The sequence below is a fragment of the Theobroma cacao genome, chromosome 7, assembly GCF_000208745.1.
Source record: "Theobroma cacao cultivar B97-61/B2 chromosome 7, Criollo_cocoa_genome_V2, whole genome shotgun sequence".
Lineage (NCBI taxonomy): Eukaryota > Viridiplantae > Streptophyta > Magnoliopsida > Malvales > Malvaceae > Theobroma > Theobroma cacao.
The window spans coordinates 9,404,463-9,410,797 of NC_030856.1; positions in this window are offsets into that span (position 1 = coordinate 9,404,463).

Here is a 6,335-nt window from a genome sequence, read left to right on the forward strand (position 1 = left end):
TATACCAGACATTGTTGGTTTTGAAAGAAAAAATGCTTCAGGTCAATGATGAAGATGAACCAAAGAAGAAAAATTTTCTGGAGAAAGGGAACATACATAACTGTTAAAACAGCTGGTTTATATACCAGCACATTTACAAAGGCATTGGGTCCTACACAAGCATCTGGAAAATGACTAAGCAAATAAAAGGAAGCCGTGTGGCTTTCACAATATCAAGGCCAACGGCCAGTTGAGCAACAAACAAAAGAAAATAAGTTGAAGGAAAAACAAGGAAGCATTAAGAAGTACATGCACAGCACGCATATGAAAACCATTAAAAACCATGTGACTATCACGTGATCACCATTTAGCACCAGGATTGCAAATTCAAACTTCCATTCTAACACACCTCCTGGAAGTTAGAGTTTGTAGATTCCCAACTTCGATCTTAACTGAGCAAATTTGTCTTTGTAGAGTCCCTTTGTAAAGATATCTCCCAACTGGTCATTTGTGCTACAATACTTTACCTAAACTTCTTGATTCTTAATAGCTTCCCTGATGGCATGAAATTTGACTCGTATGTGTTTAGTTCTTCCATGTTCTACAAGATTTTTAGCAATTGCAACTGCAGATTGATTATAAATCCATATAGTAGTTGGAGTAGATTCTTTAAACTTTAGGTCTGTAAGTACCTTCTTTATCCATAAAGGCTGATTGGTTGCAGCAGCAGCTGAAATATACTCTGCCTCTGCTGAAGACTAAGCCACAACATTCTGATTTTTTGAGTTCTAGCAAAACACTACACTTCCAAAAGAGAAACAAAAACCACTGGTACTCTTTGAGTCTTCAAAACTTCCTACCCAGTCACTATCAGAGTATCCTTCAAGCCCTTCACTTTCAACCTTATTGTTCTTAAGACGAAAATCCAAAGTTCCTTTCACATACCTCAGTATTCTCTTTGCTATAATCCAATGTATATTCGAAGGAGCCTGCATAAATCGAGAGAGAAGGCTGGTAGCAAACATAATGTTAGGTCTTGATGCTAAAAGATATAGTAAACACCCAATCAATCTCCTGTATTGTGTAACATCAGCCTCAATACCTCCATTATCCTTAGTAAATTTACTTCCAGCAACTAAAGGTGTAGACACAGCTTTACATTCATCCATTCTGAATTTTTTAAGCAACTCTCCTGTATATTTCTTTTGGTGCAAGAATATGAAATCTAAGTTTTGAATGATTTGAAGTCTTAGGAAGTATGGCATTACTCCTAGATCACTCATATCAAACTCATTCTTCATCTTAGTTTTAAATTCATCTAAGTATTCATTACTTGGCCCTATTATGAGAAAATCATCTACATACAGTGACACAATCAACTAAATATCATCAACAGAACTTTTGACATATAGAGTAGGCTCACTTACACTTCTTGTAAAGATTTGACTCTACAGATAGTTGTCCATTTTTTCATACCAAGCCCTTGGGGCTTGTTTGAGTCCATATAGTGCCTTTGTGAGCTTGCATACCATATCTTCCTTTCCTGGTTCAACAAAGCCTTCTGGCTGTTCAACATAAATGCTTCACTGATAGTTCCATTTAGGAAAGCTGATTGGATGTCAAAATGCCAGATTAGCCATCCCTCCTTTGCTGCAAGTCCTACCAAGAGTTTGATGGTGTCGTGCCTTGCTACAGGAGCAAAGGTTTTGAGATAATCTACACCATATACTTGAGAGAACCCTTTTACCACAAGTCTAGCCTTATACTTGTTAACAGATCCATCTGAGTTGAGTATTGTTCTGTACACCCATTTAACCCCTATGACCTTTTGTTTGTATGGTTTCTTAACTAGAATCCAAGTTTGATTCTTTCTTATCATTGACATTTCTACTTCCATAGCCAGTTTCCATTTTTCATCAACAGTTGCTTCAGCAAAAGAACCTGGTTCTGTAACAAAAACATAGCATCTAGAGTAAATATCTTGCAATGATCTTGTACCTCTCACAGGGGGCTCATCAACATTCTCATCTGAATCTACATTAACTTTAGACTTAGAATAGTGATCTGGAATAATTTTTTTGCTCTCAGTGTTTTCAATAGAGTTTGCATCCCAATTCCATCTCTTATTCTCATCAAAAGCCACATTTCTGCTAACAAAAACCTTCATTGTTTTGACATCCAGTAATATATAACCTTTAGAAACTTCACTATATCCCAAATGTATAGCAATCAATGAATTTTCATTCAATTTAGTTCTTTTTGCATCAGGTATTTTAGCATAGCCTATGCAAACAAAGACTTTTAAGTGAAAAACAGAGGGTCTAGAGTTGTACAAGGCTTCATAAGGAGTTTTGTTTGCTAAGGCTTTAGTTTTGGCTATATTGAGCAAATAGTTTGCTATGTTAACAGCCTTTGCCCACAAAATTTTTAGTAAACCTTTTTCAAACAACAAACATCTGGACATCTCCATTAAAGTTCTATTCTTCCTCTCTGAAATCCCATTCTGCTGTGGACTATAAGCAGCTATCAAATGATGCATAACACGAAACCTTCTCAAATATTCTTCAAATTCCCTAGAAGTATACTCAGTCCCATTATCTGTTCTTAAATTCTTTATTGTTAAATCCATCTAATTCTCCACCTACACTTTAAACTTCATGAAAACACCCAAAACATCATATTTAAACTTAAGAAAGAACATCCAATTGAACCTTGTAAAATCATCAATAAGTAGTAGATAATATTTATTCCCATTTAAAGAAGGAGTTTTCACTAGACCTTCAAGATCAGTATGCAACAGTTGCAACTTTTGAGTTGCATTCCAGCTTTTGTTCTTTGGAAATGGCACACATTTTTGCTTTCCAAGCTGACATATTTTACATATTCTATCAGCATTCAAAAACATAGGTAAGCCCTCACTAGTTTCTTAGAAACCATCAGCTTAAGTGAACTATAGTTCACATGGCCATATCTTCTATGCCACAGTTCTTCATCTGACACAGAACATTTACATGCAGAATGCATAACTTTCATCCAATTTAAGGGAAAACACTTGTTTCTCATCCCTACAGTGAAGAGTTTCTTACCTGTAAGATCAATGACAGTGCATGCCTTGTCCTTGAACACCAGCTCAAAGTCATCATCAACCAGCTGACCAACACTCAATAAGTTCTAGCATACTTCAGGTGCATAAAAAACTCCTGATATTGACTTAATTCCACTAGGAGTTTGGACTCCTACTATTCCAATCCCATGAATTAATAGGAAATCACCATTACTTATTTTCGTTTTGGTATTGAAACTCTCATCTAGTGTTATAAACAAGTATTTGCATCCAGTAAAATGATTGGAGCAACCACTGTCCAGTAATCAAGTGTCTTTCTTCTCAGTATTATCTGAACTCTTAACCATAAACAGAACCTCATCTTCAGCTTGAAGCTCTTCAACCACAACTGCCTTCTTATCAACACTTTTACCCTTATTTTTGCATACTTTTTCAACATGTACTTACTGGTTGCATGTCTTGCACTTAACATTCAGTCTAAACCAGCAATATTTCTCAGTATGGTTTGTCTTTTTACAATGAGAGCATGGTGGAAAATTTTTCTTTTGATCCCCTTACCTCTTCTCATCAATTTTCTTACCCTTATTTTTCTTATCTACATCATTACTCCTAGAGTTACTGCTACCAGATTTCAAATTCTTGGACTTGGCAATTAAGGCACTTTCAATGAGGCCTTTTTCCCTAACAGCCCTTTTTTGCTCTAAACCTTCCAAAGCATTTACTAACTCTTTCAAAGTCATCTGCTCCATGTCTCTAGAGTCCTCTAAGGAAGAGATTTTTGACTCATATCTCTCAGGAAGGCTTACTAACATTTTATTAATCAACCTTTCCTCAGACATTTCTTTACCCAGTAATCTAAGTTGATTTACGACCCCCATCATCTTTCCAAAAAATTCTCTAATAGTTTCATTCTCATCCATAGTCAACATTTCAAATTACCTAGTTAGATTAAAAGCCTAAATCTTTCTAGTTATTTCACTACCATGAAATTCCTCTTTAAATGATCTCAAACCTCTCTTGGATTGTCTAAATGCATGATTCTAGCAAATATATCTTCAGATAAAGTAGATTGTAAACAGGATAGGGCTTTGTACCTTTTTGCCTTATCTTCTTCAAACTGCCTTATTTGTGCCAAAGTTAGGTTAACGTGCCTTTGTACAGCTTCTGTACCAGTCTCCACCACCTCCTAGAGAGAAAAAGCTTTGAGGTAAGACTGCATTTTAACAGACCAAAAAACCGAATTTTCTCTAATAAAAACTAGAGGAGCTGTGGTACTGAACCCAGAGGTTGCCATGAATCACAAATTGGAAATCAAGGAAAAAAAGTAAAATAGCAGAGAAAAAAAAATCCCTTAAGATCTAATTAATTGCTTTGATAGCATGTTGGTTTTGAAAGAAAAAGTGCTTCAGGTAAACGATAAAGATGAACTAGAGAAAGAAGAAAATTTTTTGGAGAAAGGAATATACAAAACTGTTGAAACAGCTGGTTTATATACCAGCACATTTACAAAGGCATTGGGTCCTACACAAGCATCTAACAAATGATTAAGCAAATAAAAGGAAGCCGTGTGGCTTTTACAATATCAAGGCTAACGGCTTGTTGAGCAACAAACAAAAGAAAATAAGTTGAAGGAAAAACAAGAAAGCATTAAAAAGCACATGCACAGCACGCATATGAAAACCATTAAAAATCATGTGACTATCATGTGATCACCATTTAGCACCTGGATTGCAAATTCAAACTTCCATTCTAACAGACATAACAGCATCTTATATGAGCCAAATCTGCCACAAAAGTATTTAAAAAGATGGAGCTAAAAAAAAAAACAGATATTGATATTGTAGAAATCTCCTTTACCCTAACTGCTCACCCCACATCCACCACCAGCACCACTTTCGCCGCTGCTGCCACCACCACCATCACTGCCACTGGCACCACTATCACTAAAGCCCCCTTCAATGGCAATTATATTAGTTGTTGTAGCAATTGTTGTAGCTCCAACCAAGATGGCCAACCCACCATCTCTAGCTCCACTGTTATCCACATTTTGATCACCTCTTTCAACATTATATTGAGAATGAGACTAGGATTCAAATGTGGTGGTATTTCTTTTATCTCTCTTTCTAAGGCTTTTAATGCAAATGCAAAACATTAAAGCTAGGATTGCAACAACAATGGAACCACAGGCAATAAGTGCAATTACATAGGCTTCATCTCTATAGATATCATTGTCTAAGCTTCTAATATGATATAAGTTATATATTCTAAAGCCAACTATTTGGGAAATTTTAAAATCGCAAGAAATTTAGATGAAGTTATGTAATTAAGTTGACTTTTATTGTGGAAACGAATAAAAGAGTTTACTTTGTTTTTTTTTCTTTGCTTAAAAGTAAATTTTGGAAACAGGTTTTTTTTTTTTTTGAAAATTGGAAATAGCTTAATTCCAATTGACTTTGCTGATACTCTCTAGCTAACAATAATTTTATTTAGGGTAAATTACCCCAACTTTCTAAATTTTAATCATAATTCACATTCAGCCCATTAGTTTTAGAAATAAATACCCTGTCCTAAAACCTTTAACACTTTAACAAATTTAATAAAAAGATTGAAATACCCATCAAATACCTAAACAACCTCATATGAAGCCAAACCCACCACATGCAGGCCATTGGTTTTAGTTTTTTTTGTTCTCTCTCTCTAAAATCGTTTATTCTCTTTGTGGGTTATATTTATCATGTGAACTTGATGTTGTACCATGTGTGCCCAGACCTTTACAATGCGAACTTGAGGGTCGTTGTAAAATGAGGTTGTTGCTAGCTATAGGTGGATGATTGGAGCCAATATCTTCTTCGATTGTCTATTCTAGGACACAAAAAAGATCAAAGATCTCTTCTTTCTCTACCTCTTCTTTTAATTGTGTTTATTTTTGAGGTATTTCTCCTCTTAAAACAACTTGTTCCTCTTTGTCTAAGAATGATATTATTGGTGTTGCTGCTTAAACCAAAACGAAAAAGGTTAGAAAAGGTAAATTTTTCAAATATACCTTATACTCATTAAACATACCTTTTACGCAAACTTTCACTGGTTCTTTCTCATTATGCTAATATTGTATATCTAGAATCTTTTTTTTTTGAAGTGTTGGATGTATTATATGAAATCTGCTTTTGATGTTCTCTTTCCAAGTCAACAAAAGTGCCTTTTTCTGGGGCAAAAAAGAACTTCTTCCCAAACATCCGGCACATTGACCCTAAGATTGCACAAAACTAGGAGTGAGATTAGTAAACTATGTATA